The 13,345-nt window shown below is 35.2% G+C and overlaps 1 long non-coding RNA gene and 1 pseudogene across 1 annotated transcript; both read left to right on the forward strand.

The window, feature by feature from the left end:
- LOC121405170 overlaps positions 1–13,345 on the forward strand; it is a 69,002-nt pseudogene that overhangs the window by 34,810 nt on the left and 20,847 nt on the right.
- On the forward strand, positions 62–498 carry LOC121405092. Its single transcript, XR_005968376.1, has 3 exons — positions 62–140; positions 203–412; positions 466–498. It is a non-coding gene; the product is annotated as an uncharacterized LOC121405092 (long non-coding RNA).

Genomic DNA, 13,345 nt, shown 5'->3' on the forward strand with positions numbered 1-13,345 from the left:
CAGGATAAAGGTAAACATTGTGCAAACAAATAATTTATTTTATTTAATCTTTATTTGTTCTAAGAGTGTTGTTGGAGTTTTATGTGTTGGTGTTGATGGTGACGGGATGAACAAGTTTTTATCAGGTTTAAGCAAAGAGGGTAAGTAATATACTATTATGAATGTCGTTTGATATCACTAGTCAACACGATTTTTCCTCAAGGAACAACACAAACTTTTTCTTGAAGATTTGGCACCGTCAACACCATCACCGAAAATCAACAAACCGCTTTTTGAGTTTCTGGAAAGAAGTAAAGCTGAAAAAGTACGAAGTAACCGAAACCCAACAAAAAATGCTACGCTCATTTTAAGAGAATATTTTGATACAAGAAATATAGACTCAAGCTCTGATGCCTTGGAATTTTGGAAGATGGTATTATTAAAGTTTTGTATTTTTGGTCAATTATAAAACTATTTTATTTTCAGCGTGATACTAGCGACATAACTTTTCAATTCTTGGCCAAAAGTTATCTGTGCATTCCAGCAACATCCACAGAAAGCGAACGTATGTTTAGTAAGGCTGGATATATTTAAAGTGAGAAACGCAGCGCTTTAGATGCAAAGCATGTCGACATGCTCACTTTTCTAAATAGAAACGAATGGATCTCCAATATATAGTTTAAGCCAGATATTGATTTTTTTTAAGCAAAACATATGAAATATGTTTTTTTGTTTTATTTTTTTTATTTTTATGTTTATGGATCTCATTAATTTTTATTTTTTTTGGTACAAAATATATAATATAATATAATTGTCTTTTTTCATTTCTTAAATCCCGATATATCGTTAATATCGAGGTTTTTTTTTAAAACATCGAAAAACAGGTACGCAAACATCGATGTTTTTGCAACTCTAGTGGAAGGCATTGCTCAGTTGAAAAAGGGAAGATTATATTCACACTAAGTGAATCAGGAACAAAACGGTCTGAAATAGCCGAAATAATGAAATACTCCAGAAAGATGGTATACATTGCACTTGAATTAGTGAAGTTAAGCCCAACTTATTTGAATGATACAAAAAATCGTAAGAAAAAGCCAAGAAAAATGATTCTATGACGGATAGGCTTATAGTGCGGAAGAGCAAAGCGGACCCTCTCCTAAATGCTCTCGAGAGATTATGAAGGAAATTAATGATGAATGTGGTGCGGATGTGTCAAGGAGACTAGTGGCTAGAAGACTGAACGAAGCATCGCTCTTTGGACGCATCAGCAGGAAGAAGCCATTCCTGTCAAAACGAAACATCAAACAAAGGTTGAGTTTCGTACGGACCCTCCGGGATAAGAGTCTGAATTATTGAAAAAATATGCTATGGAGCGATGAAACTAAGATAAATAAAGTAGGATCCGATGGCAAAACCTTTCGTCGTACAGAAGGCCAAGCTCTTAACCCCAGGTACATAATGAAGACCGTGAAGCACGGTGGCGGATGCATTATGTGTTGGGGTGCATTTTCCTGGCATGGTGTGGGTCCGCTCTACCGATTCAATGGCATAATGGATCGTTTCATGTATGCTGATATTCTCAAAAATCAAATGAAACCATTTACATTTGAAAATATGCCTGTGGAATGGATATTTCAACACGATAACGACCCAAAGCACATATCTTGCGTCGTTAAAAAGTGGTTGAAGGACGAATCCATCGAAGTTCTGGAGTGGCCGATTCAAAGCCCTGACCTAAATCCAATAGAACATCTATGGAATGATGTTAAGGTCATGATATCCAGAAAATAAATTTGTCAATCTTGAAGATTTGTGGAAAGGTGTCAAAGAAGCTTGGAACTCCATTCCGAAGGAAAGATGTCAGAAGCTTGTAGAGAGTATGGGACTTAGATGTAACGCCGCTAATGAAAATCGTGGATATTCAACTAGATATTAAATGTGTCAAACAATTATAGCTTTTGAGCTTATTTTCTATGAATTACACTACTTAGCAAAATTGAACTTTTTTTAGGGTGTGGTCGTTTTGGCCAAACGGCTGCAAGTAGACCGTTTATCCATAGATTTTAATGAACAATACCTTAAACGACGCTTAATTAATGCGTCTATCTAAAGCTAAAAATGTTGGCCAAGAATTTTTCGACTTTTCTCGAGTTTTTATAGTCGAAATTTTGAAAAAAAAATATCGCAGAAAATTAAGAAATTTGAATTTGAAAGCTTAATATCTTCAAGGCGTAAAGCTGCAGATACAAAGATACAGTGTCTGGGTGGGATTTATAGCTGCATTCGTCAGCTTTTCAGAACTGCAAAGTTCTATGCAACCAGATATAAGATACTTAAGTTATGTGTAGTGCTTCTCTACCTCTGAAAAAAAAGATGAAGAAAAATACCAGATTTAAAAAATTCTTAAAAAAACGAGAAGGAACGTGTGAGTCGTTTCTGGGGACACGACTCTACTTATACCCGTACTCAGTCAGTATATACATTTTTGAGCATAATTTTTTAGAATTTTAGAATTAAAAAAAAAATTTTACATTTTAAATTTTTTTGCTACATTTGTTATCTACATCTCATCTACAATGTCTATTCTACATCTTACATGTAGATTGTACATGTACCATTTAGATTCTACATCTCCTCCGCTAGGGGTTGCTCGCGCACTGAACGCGGCAGAGTGTGCGAGCGAGAAGGAAAATGAGTTGCGTTGTTTGGAACGGGTGGGGGAGGGGAAGCAACTGAAAATGAATTTCTTCATTCTGGCTATAATTATGATCCGATCTAATTCAGATTCGGCAATCTGGTAGATATGGGCATTCTCTACGCTACTGCGTTTTTAGTTTTATCGTATCTTTAAAACTGTGCCTGCCACAGATTTTCGTCCTTTGTGTGGGCGGAAGGGGGCGGGGCGAAATTTTGAAATACACTTGTAGCAGTGTGATATCACATGAGTCTGGAAACCAAATTTGGTTGCCCTAGCTCTTATAGTCTCTGAGATCCAGGCGTCAAACAAGACGGACAGACGGACAGACAGACATGGCTCTATCGACTCGGCTATTGATGCTGATCAAGAATATATATACTTTATGGGGTCGGAAACGTTTCCTTCTCTGCGTTACACACATCCACTTTTACCACAAATCTAATATACCCCTTAACTCTTTTTTGAGTACGGGTATAAAAATTAAACCTTAAAAAAAATAACGTACCACAAAAATTTTTCAGTCCCGAAATCTATTAAAAAAAGTAATTTTGAGCCACAGCCTAATTGTTGTGTTGACTAGTGTTATTGGCAACATTTTGAAATTGACCTATATCTCTGACCACCCATATTCCGTTATATCTTCGTTTTTTAATTTTTATCTCTTTTGTTTCAAAACATTTATAAATTTTTCTTTACGAATTAATTAGTTAATAGGTTAAGCTATGAAGAGCCAAATAAGTTTTATTTTCAAAGACTTTTTTTTAATTAATAAAAGCATTCCATAAATTGAATATTTTTTTGTGCTATTTATATGACTACGGTTGTATGTCATAATTGACTTCACGGTCGAAGAATTGTTCAACAGGGTATTCATAGTGCGATGTGCAACCTTTTTTATTCCTTCTTAACGAATAAGGAGTCGAGATGTCGACAAATGATTTAAATTTGATGCGCGAGTATTACACTAAAATCAGCATAGACTAATTTCGTACCTAACTATTTGTCCTTATATATCATAATCATATATGATATAAATATATGTATATTATTTTTGCAACGCAAATCAATTTTGTATTTGTGTTAAATAATATTAATGTATATTGTAATATATATATGTAATAATATATATGGGACAAATCTGCTTTACGGAAGTTACATTCGTACGCAAATTTACTTGTTCAAATTGACACAGCTGGCGTTCACATTGGTATATTTTCATAAAATTTTTACGAAATGCAAAGAACTGCATTTTATGAAAATGTTAACGCCAGCTGTGTCAATTTGAACAAGTAAATTTGCGTACGAATGTAACTTCCGTAAAGCAGATGATCTTTTAAACTTATATTTAAATAAGGTTAACTGTTCTTGAAAAAAATGATGCTCGCGTAAAGTTCCGTTACGGACGTTACAAAAAATGGAAGTCGACTTTGAGGCAGCATGCATTCGCGCATTTTTTACCGAATTTCGCAAAATAAAAAAAAAAATTCACATACAACAAATTAAGTGGTATATAAGACAATATTAATCCACCAAAGAACATAAGCATAAGTAGTCCCGTTGAAAAGAAATCGTATTTTTTGTCTGTTACTGACATTACGTTACGGACGTTACACTTTTTCCATCAAGTCAAATTTTGTAAATAAAAAATATTAATGTATTTAAACATCTTTTTAACCTTGTTATTATTTATTTATTACCTACAAAAAAAGTTTACAATATTTCCTTACTCTTATATTAGTTTATATATATTTTATTTTAACATGGTATACTTTATAGATCCAGCTGTTCGAGCTACTTTTCAAGAATTGTCATTGGAAAAGCCAGAAAAATAATGATTTGAATTAATAGATGGAATACTTTTTAAATTTATCCATGTTTTTGATATTTTGTCAGATGTAGTTTTCACATAATTTTTGCCAAAGTAAATTAGGGAAGCATCAGTAATATATTTTTTTGCTAATTTGTGAAAATCTAGAGCATTTTTTAAAATAAGATTTCGGGCTTTTACTAGTTGCTAAACTTTTCGCTTAACAACTGTGCCAACACCGTCCACCGCTCCTTTTCCATGAGAAGTAGCGAAAAAATTCCAATCGAAACAGCTCACATCAAATTCTTTTACGAATTGTGGAATGCTTCTCAAAATGTACTTATTTTTAAATTGACTTCCACAGCCATCAGAAAATATTTGCATTCTGTTAAAGGAATGAAGCTCTTTGATTTTTTAAATTAATAATTTAATAAAGTAGTAAACAGAATTTTTATTGTGCGACAGCTTATCACATACAAAGCAATAGGACTAGGCGCAATTGTTGAACCAGTAGCTGAAATGAGCAGATTGAACCTAATTTTAAATTCTGTAATTTTCTGCAATATCAACTTGCAACATGAGATCATTAGGTTGTATTTGCATTTTTAGGGCATTAAAATAGCTTTGCTGCGAACGTTTAATGTATGAATGCAGCTTAAAGGCTGGAAGTTTTGCGTTAAGCTCATACATTAATTCTTTTACCGATCCTTCGGTGTTGCATAGTACCACCCTGTTGTTTACCATTCTCCAATGCTTCAAAGCGGCAGTTTTGTTCATGCGATTAACATACAGAAATGGTACAATATCTACAATGTTAATCACACATTTTTCACACTCGCTGGTCATACAGATTTCACTGTCAACATTACAGCAAGTTTCCTTTAAAAACTTATCAAGGTTTGATGGAAACGTTGGAGCTTTCTTAACGAAACTTTCTAATAAGAGCGCTATGTTTGCGTGATATTGACACACGCACATTTAATGAGGTATTTTTTCAGTCAGCTCAACTTATATTGGACGGTTTTCGTAGAGCTTATGTCTAGAAATATGTCTCTCCGGAAACTCATGTTGAAACGGGTCATACGCCTGATTCACAGTGAGTAGCATATATCGCTTATAAACTGGAAGCTGATTAGCTCCAGCTAATATTGTTGCTTTTCTACAAGCAGATTGCACCGAAATCTTATCGCGTTTGTAATATTCTTGAATTAGATTGACATAATCATCAGCTTTTGTTTGTGGTGCACTTTAGTTTTTTTCTTTGCCAAGGTATTTTTTTATTTCTTATTGATACTTTTGGGTAGCGCAATAGCCACCCCTTTTTACAGCTTATTCAAAGTCTGGGCGGAATTATAAGGCTCGTCATTGTTTACTTTTGTTGTTGCCTTTTGCTTATGTGCCTCTCTAAATTTGGTCACGCGTTGTCTATTCTCAGTTTTTTTTTTTTTTTTGCCTATGACAGAATGTTATTTAACTGCTCTTTAATTTTCTCACGATATGCTCGCTTTCTTTCTGCCTTTTTTAATTTTATACTCCAAAAGTTTTTCATTATTATTTTTCAAATCTGCACGAAATTTTTTTTGCTTTGTCTGCATTTGAACTCATTATACCCGTACTCAAAAAATAGTTAAGGGGTATATTAGATTTGTGGTAAAAGTGGATGTGTGTAACGCAGAGAAGGAAAATTTTCCGACCCCATAAAGTATATATATTCTTGATCAGCATCAATAGCCGAGTCGATATAGCCATGTCTGTCTGTCCGTCCGTCCGTCTGTCCGTCTGTCCGTCTCGATGAGCGCCTGGATCTCAGAGACTATAAGAGCTAGCGAAACCAAATTTGGTTTCCAGACTCATGTGATATCACACTGCTACAAGTGTATTTCAGAATTTCGCCCCGCTCCCTTCCGCCCCCACAAAGGACGAAAATCTGTGGCAGGCACAATTTTAAAGATACGATAAAACTAAACTATCGTAGAGAATGCCCATATCTACCAGATTGCCAAATCTGAACTAGATCGGATCATAATTGAAGCCAGAATGAAGAAATAATTTTCTGTTGCTTCCCCTGCCCACAATAACGCAACTCATTTTCCTTCTCGCTCGCACACTCTGCCGCGTTCAGTGCGCGAGCAACCCCTAGCGGAGGAGATGTAGAATCTAAATGGTACATGTATAATATACATGTTAGATGTAGAATATACATAGTATATGTAGATGTAGATAACAGATGTAGCAAAAAAATGTAAAATGTAAAAATGTTTTTTTTTTTTAAATTCTAAATAACTATATGCTCAAAAATGTATATGCTGACTGAGTACGGGTATAAGTAGAGTCGCGTCCCCAGAAGCGACTCACACGTTCCTTCTCGTTTTAATTACATAATACGAATATTGTATACTTGTCACCACGCACGTTTATAATTTAAATGATGTTTGGCAAAATTATGAGATAAAAGCAAGAACTTCTAAAAGCTTTCTTTCTATCGTATCTTTAAAACTGTACCTGCCACAGATTTTCGTCCTTTGTGGTGGCGGAAGGGGGCGGGGCGAAATTTTGAAATACACTTGTAGCAGTGTGAAATCACATGAGTCTGGAAACCAAATTTGGTTTCTCTAGCTCTTATAGTCTTTGAGATCCAGGCGCTCATCGAGACGGAAAGACGGACGGACGGACAGACGGACGGACAGACGGACGGACAGACGGACATGGCTATATCGACTCGGCTATTGATGCTGATCAAGAATATATATTCTTTATGGGGTCGGAAACGTTTCCTTCTCTGCGTTGCACACATCCACTTTTACCACAAATTTAATATACCGCCTAACTCTTTTTTGAGAACGGGTATAAAAAAATCTCAAATTGGTCTAAAACTGTGTATTTGAACGCCTATTTCATTTGATTTTGTGTCATTCTGTAAAACAGAAGTGTCACCGATTACGCTTCTCATAGGCAAATTATAATTCGTCCAATGAACAACCGTTGTCGCCATTGTCAGGCATTAAAATTTAAAGGTGAAGCAGATGGGATTTGCTGTGCGAGTGGTAAAGTGAACCTGCCTGAATTGGGGAGCCCACCACAATCATTGAGCACATTACTTAATGGATTGACACCTGAGTCTAACCATTTATTGAACAATATACGAAAGTATAATTCGAGTTATCAAATGAAATCTTTTGGCTTTAGTTTCAACATTAAAATGATAAAACCAGTAAACGGTACATTTGATGAATAATTTATTGATTGATTTTTTTTTAAATTGAAATGGATTTTAATTCAATTGTAGGTCGAGAAGGAACAAAGAATGTTAGTCCTATGAATTATTACGCATACAGGCTGCATATACGACATATTCAAGACACCCACTTATTGAGGTGCAGAGCACTTTTCCACCAGTATATTGTGGACATGTATGCAAAATTTGAATCGGAACGGTTGAATTTTCTTCGATTCAACCAAGCCAAATTACGTTCCGAAGAGTATTTTCATTTGCGTGATGCCATTAACAACTATGGTAATGCAAAAAACGTTTGAACTATGATAATATTACCGTCATCGTATGTTGGAAGTCCACGCCATATGTTTGAGTACACGCAAGATGCGATGTCATACGTTCGCCGTTACGGTCGACCAGACCTCTTCGTCACATTCACGTTTAATCCGCAATGGGAAGAAATCTCGGAATTATTGTTTGTTGGCCAAACATCGAAAGATCGCCATGATATTTTAGCACGTGTTTTTAGACAAAATTTCAAATCAATCATGGATTTTGAAATTTTAGAATATTTTTTCTAAATCAAACGATGTGATTTCGGCCGAAATTCCAGATCCGACAGTGGATCCTGAATTGTTTGATGTGGTCACCAAAAATATGATTCACGGTCCATGTGGTGCGTTGAATTTGAATTCACTCTGTATGGTTGAAGGGAAATGGTCCAAACGTTTTCAAAAAAATCGTATGTTTGAGGTCCACGTCATATGTTTGAGTACGCGCAAGATGCGATGTCGTCAAGATGGATATGCCGAATATCGGAGTCGATCAACTGAAGATAATTGCCAAATTGACTTTGTGAGCTTTAAATCAAGATTTGGAGATTGATAATCGTTGTGCCATATTCACCATTATTATCTAAGATTTATAAAGCACACATAAACGTAGAGGTCTGCAATTCAGCTCAACCTATTAAATATATTTGCGAATACATTAAAAAAGGAAGTGATATGGCTGTTTTTGGAGCAGTTTCTAATGTTGTAACGTGCGAGGAGACTGCAAACATACCACGGACGTTACGATTCGAGAGAGCTGGGCACGCTAATAATTATCCGGCTCTAGTTCGTCGGCTTTGGGTTGGAGTTTTTGCTCTCCTAAATCAGTCCTGTCTCGTTACTCCTATTACACTAGTCAACACGATTTTTCCTCAAGGAACAGAACGAACTTTTTCTTAAAGATTTGGGGCTTAGAAATGGTTTGATGATATATTTTTTTTTCTATGGCAGAACTTCTTTTTGAAGAATTTTTGAAGTCTGGTATTTTTTTTTAAAGCTTTTTTCAGAGGTAGCGCTTGTTTTTTCACATAGTTCTAGTATCTTACGTCTGGTTGTAAAGAACTTTGCTATTTTGAAAAGATAATAAAAACAGCTAAAAGTTAAGCCCAAACACTTTGTGATTACAGCTTACCGTCTGGGAAATATAAAGCATTGAAATGCAAAAATGATGATTTTTGTGCGGTATTTTTTACGAAATTTTGACTTTAAAAACTCAGGAAAAGTCGAAAAAAAATTATATCCTGTGTTTTTTATTTTTTTGTGTATAGGTGCATTAATTTGGCGTCGTTCAAGGTATCGCTCATTAAAATCTATGGAGAGACTTTGGAGCTAAAATTCGTTAACTAAACCTAAAATATAGAAAAAATGAACAAAAAATACCTTTTGGAAGGTTGCGAGCTCAACTGCCCATTGGGAATTGGGATCGCGATGAGGTACCAAATGTACAACCCTTTTTCGTTTGCTTTGTTCCCAATTGGCAGTTGGGCCCGCAACCATCGAAAAGGTATTTTTTGTTCATTTTTGTTCATTTTTTAGGTTCAGTTAACGAATTTTAGCTCCAAAGTCTCTCCATAGATTTTAATGAGCGTATCTTGAACGACGCTAAATTAATGCACCTATACACAAAAAAATAAAAAACACAGATATAATTTTTTTTCGACTTTTCCTATTTTTAAAGTCAAAATTTCGTAAAAAATGCCGCACAAAAATCATCATTTTTGCATTTCAATGCTTTATATTTCCCAGACGGAGCTGTAATCACATATTGTTTGGGCTTAACTTCTAGCTGTTTTAATTATCTTTTCAAAATAGAAAAATTCTTTACAACCAGACGTAAGATACTAGAACTATGTGAAAAAAACAACAGCTACCTCTGAAAAAAACTTAAAAAAAAATACCAGACTTCAAAAATTCTTCAAAAAAAAGTTCTGATATAGAAAAAAAACCATAATTCTTTAAAAAATTTTAAATTCCCATATCTATTAGAAAAAGTTGGTTTGGATCCTTGAGGAAAAAAAAGTTCGATTTTGTCGAGTAGTGTTATTAATAACATTTCCAGAATTAAGCGTGCTGCGACTTCTTGCAAGAACTTTACGGTAGATTTGACAAAAAGAAGAGAAGAAAGTGGAAGAGGAGATAGAGAAGAGAAAGGGGATCTGTTGGTTCAGGACAGGATTAGGGGAAAGGATAAGTTAGAAGGGAAACTAAGAGAAGTCGGTGCTTGCCCACTGATGTTATGTGATGGCTAAGCCCGCCCTACCTTTGGCCATTGTTCTGAAAGCGTACCGCTTCTGATGACCCCTTGGGACCTCTTACCAACAAGCGCAAGCTAGCATTGAGTTAATTTGGTTTCTTTATCTATACTTCATCTTTATCTTTTATAATATAAGTTTAAGCCAATCATGGCAATAATAAAAGGAATTTCTTATTAACTACGAAAAGTACATTAACTATAGTGGTTATGTGATAATAGGAATGAATATACAATAGCATCAAAATGGGGTTATGCAATAAATTTATATAATAACTCTTTACTGGGTCTAGAAAATTTACTTTAAAATCCTTTTTTTTTCTTAATTTCTTTTTAACGACATTATTAGGAATGTCCTATCAAATTGAAATTCAGGATCTATCTGCTGCCCAAGATTCAACTTGGACGAGGAATGCAAAAAACTCCGTCGCGGAGTGCAGCCGATAACTAAGGCTTTCTGGTCAGAAATGGGACGGTCTGCTTGTTGGGAATCAATATGGCTCAGGCCACTACAGGCTATTATCAAGGATAACATGATCATAATGCAACGCAAAGATCAGTCAGATCACAACACAGCACTCGTTTAGCTTTGGTTTTTTTACTCACGCACAACAAAATTTTCCAACGGCGAAAGATCTTCCGGGTGCTGAAAACAAACGTTATCCCTATAAGGTAAACGGCAGAGAGGTCATGGTCCTAATCATTCGCTATATTACGTCCCTGAATTTTCTTCTTCCTCAATAAGCTTCGGTTTTCTAACCACAAAACATGCGCGGCATTTCGCTACTGATCATTCAATATGAATTATAACTTTTAAGTCTCTTATGGATTTACATGAAGGTTAATTTTATATGAAAAAGACTTACCGCTGGCTCAAAAGATGCGAATTTAAACTAGTGATAGTAATGTAACAGTATATGCAACAGCGGATTGAAACTAAGAAATGCTTGTTTTAATGTATGAATTAAACTGAAGAAGTCTTAACAATTAGAACTTCATTAATACTTATATTCGAGAAAGAGCCACTATGCAACATTTTCATCAAACTGAAGCACTATAAATGGGCTTAAAAATTTGGTTTTATCTAACATTGAACGATTGAAGAAGCGTCTATCTCCTCACACCAGATTCTCATACGAGGGCGTCTTCTGCATCGGCGTGGTTGTACGCCAATGCGGGGCGAAACGATAGCCGCAGCACAGTGGGTGCGCCCATAGGCCAAAATTCAAAAAATCCATCTAAAAATTTTTAGTCAAAATTTAAACAGTTTTTCTTTAAATTGTCCAAATTTCTTAATGGCAAACCATTTTTTCCGGAAATCTAACTGGACTTTCTAAAAATAGAATGCAAAGCGAGAACACGTGTTCAATTTTTCAGCGCCGTTGCGTCAAGTTAACTTTTCATCAAAACAAAAGTTCTTTTAGAAGTGGTCAGGCGTTCGAAAGAGTTATCCTAATTTAATTATTTAAAATGAATTTTAAAGTTGAAGGTATTTACTTTAGTTGTTGTTCTTGTAAAATTAATCTGATTGATTAAATTTTTTTTGTGTATTTTAGATCGATTAAACCTTTTTTGTGTATTTTGTAAACGTATTTTTCATGTTTAGTTGGAGTTTTAGTTGTGATCCCACAATATTCCACAATTCGTTTGTGTGTTACTGTGTTTGTCTGATTCTTAAGGTACAATAATCGTTAAAATTAGCTGCAGAAATTTGCAGATGTGTATATAATCGTAAATATACTGACGACGTCTGACGTTTTTCAAGGTTATGTTTTTGCGTATTTTGATTTTGCTCTATCTTCGTCTTTCGTGTTTGTTGCTTTCTTACTTACTTATTTGTAACATTCTTATTCATTCATTTCATTGGAATTTACTTTTTAGGCGTTTCTCATAAATGTGTATTGCACGCCTATATATTTTTAATCTATGGTGCACAGAAAATGGAACCAACGCAGAAAAATTGAAAAAAAATATCGAAGTTGTGCAAGAGCACATTGAAAACAACGGTTACATTCCCGAGTTGAGCCAACTATCCAAACGTAGTAGTAACATAGTAGGAAAATATCTCGAATTGCAACAAACACGGATTTAATAAACAGACTTCTTTTGTCTTCCGATCCCTTTATTACAGGACTAAGGAAATTACCATGCAAATATAATTCAAATTTAATGAATTCTGCATTAGATTTGTTAGAAGAATCGGATTAATTATTATTTCTTCCCTTTTTTTTTTTGATTATTTAATTTTTACCACGCCCATTTCTTTTGTTATGACTCCTATTTTGTTTGCATAAAAGTATGTTGTTGTTATAATAAAATTACTAATATTTGAATCTGGTATATTTTTTTAAAATTATTTTTGTTTGCAATTGTTGCTATGGAAGCTATATGATATAGTATCCCGATTTTGACTACACTCGCTCGGTTTACATAAAGTTCTTTTTTGTGCAGAAATATAATATTTAATTGCATTAAAATATAAAAAAAAAAGTTTTTCATACAAACACTCGATTTCATACAAATGGTTTATATGGCAGCTATAGGATATAGTAGTCCGATCCGGCTGAAAATAAAATAAAATTGTATGCAAACTTTCAAGCCTCTACCTTAACTTTAAGTCTTTTTGGCCGCTCTCCCATAGAACGCCGCCCACTGTGCGCAGGTGGCTCTAGTAGAACATCGCAGAGTTCTTCGCGCCTGCTTACGCCTTCATACGCGCCTTGGACCGGCGATGAGTGTCGTGCCCTGTCTAGGGTGCTCCTTGTAGGCTACGATGCGGTAGAACGGTTTATTCTGCTCTTCCTAGACCAGTTTCTCGCGGTCTGCGTCTAGCGGCTTACTTTACTCGAAACTGGAATACGGGGAGCGTATAGGTGGCGTGGGTCGCTTTCCCACGCGATAGGTGAAAGACCGTCCGGTCTTTCGATATAGCGTGCACTTTTCCGCTGGCGAGACCAGTTTTCTGACTCTGTTTTCCAGCCACCCTCTTAAACGAACAGATGGACCAGCGAGTAAGTACGCTATGGAAAAACAGATTTAAGTCCCCGTTCAGAGAACTTTCTCA

This window comes from Drosophila obscura, unplaced genomic scaffold (assembly GCF_018151105.1).
Source record: "Drosophila obscura isolate BZ-5 IFL unplaced genomic scaffold, ASM1815110v1 contig_75, whole genome shotgun sequence".
Lineage (NCBI taxonomy): Eukaryota > Metazoa > Arthropoda > Insecta > Diptera > Drosophilidae > Drosophila > Drosophila obscura.